The following is a 2,060-nucleotide window of genomic DNA, read 5'->3' on the forward strand; positions in this document are numbered from 1 at the left end:
CCAACAACGAACAATATATTAGAAGAGAGACCTTGGCTTGGAGTGTCTCTAGCCAGTGCTCAGCGTTTCCAAACTTGCACTTTCCGCCTTTTGGTAAGGAGGCATCACATTCAGAGGAACATGAGCCAGAGGTATGCTTATCATACTATTCCATCAGAAAACAGCTGACAGCTGAGTGAAGGTTTGGCTTGTTTGGTACATCGGTAAAATGTTCTGTAATACTTTTGCAGCCCTTACATTCACTGGCAATGGCATTTCTGACCTTTAAAGATGTTGTAATTTTGTTAATTAACGTTTATATTCCTCCTTGTGCCTCTTCTTTTTATTATAAAGATTGTTGGTATGCATTGGAAAATTATTTAATGGATGAGGTTAACTATCCCAATGCAAAGATCATATTACTGGGTGATTTTAATGCTCAGATTGGTAATACCAGTATAAATGAATGGAATGATAATAGCACTATGGATCTCCATAATTTGACCAGGAGATCAAAAGATTCATTGACCAATAAATCTGGGAAGGCTTTTGGTCAGCTGATTAGGAATTTAGATTTAGTATTACTGAACAGTAATGTTGATGGTGATAAATTTGGTAAATTTACTTGTTTTACTAGTAGGGGAGCTAGTTTATTGATTATGTTTTATCAATACCAATTTTTTTAGATGATATTCAATATTTTTCTGTGGGTTCTCACCCAGATAGTGACCATAAGCCAGTTATACTCCAGCTAACTAAATTTGATAACATTCTAAATAATGAGAGAGAACTTTATTACTAACTCCACTGGAAATTATTGTTGATAGTCAACTGAAATGGTCTCCTACCCTTCAATATCAAGTACAGCAAACCTTAAATAGTGAATCATTCCTGGAATTTAGGAATAAAATACTTGCCTCCCAAAATGCTGATGATGCTCTGGCTTTGTATGATGAACTGATTAAATCTTTGAGACCACTCCAAATTAAGACAACCAAGATACTCAAAGTAAGAAGAGGCTGAATAATTCCTGGTCTGATATAGTACGTTTTAATTTGAAAACTTAGATACATTCTTAGAATATATAAACATACTACAAATAAATATCTCCCAAAAGCCTTTTTTTGAACTTTGTAATAGTTATAAACAACTGCTTCAGGGAAAAATAAACTTGCCTCATATAAAAAGTCATGGCAAGAACTGACTTTGGCATTAGCTCAAAAGGATATGACAAAGTCTTGGAAACTGTTAACCAATCTTGATGGAAAAGTTAACTAGAAACTAGACTCTTATAAATCAAAGGATAACTGTGATAAACATTTTTTAAAGTTGTTTAATAATACAGGGCACAATGAAAAGATTTTAGAAATGCCTATGAAAATTTACCTATTAGATCCTGTACTTGCTTGGTCATCTGCTACTCCTAATGAAATAAAATATCTAATAGCTATGATCAAGAGCAATATTGTCCCTGGAGAAAGCCTTATTCCACCTGAAATCCTTAAGGTCTTTCATGAATGGTGGGTTCCAGTCCTTGCTCATCTTTTTACACATATTGATAGAACTGGTAAGATTCCTAAAGAATGGACAACATCTATTATTGTACTTATATACAAGAAGGGGGAAAGAAAAGATCCATCTAATTATAGACCAACTTCTCTCCATAGGAAAATTATATGTCAGGCATCCCTATACAAGATTGGAGGAATGGGTGACTCAAAAGACTTTATGGCATCACAGCAAATAAGATTTACGCAGGGTTGCTCAACTTTAGATCACTGTTTTCTATTACAGCATTTTATAAATAAATATATGCACAAACAATCTAGACAATTATATGTTGACTTTATAGATCTCAAAGTGGCATTTGATTCAATTTCAAGGCAGCACCTCTGGATGAAATTGTGTAAGCTCAAAACAGATAATAGGCTACTGGAACAAATAAAGGGACTCTGCTCCAATACTTCATTAAAAGTTAGACTAGGCTTACATGGACAGCTATCTGATTCAGTTAAAACTTCAAAACGGGTGCACCAAGGTTGTATTTTAGCACCATTACTTTTCAATCTCTATTATCCAAA

The sequence above is a fragment of the Gekko japonicus genome, unplaced genomic scaffold (assembly GCF_001447785.1).
Source record: "Gekko japonicus isolate JY-2015 unplaced genomic scaffold, Gekko_japonicus_V1.1 scaffold1324, whole genome shotgun sequence".
In the NCBI taxonomy this organism is placed as follows: Eukaryota; Metazoa; Chordata; class Lepidosauria; order Squamata; family Gekkonidae; genus Gekko; species Gekko japonicus.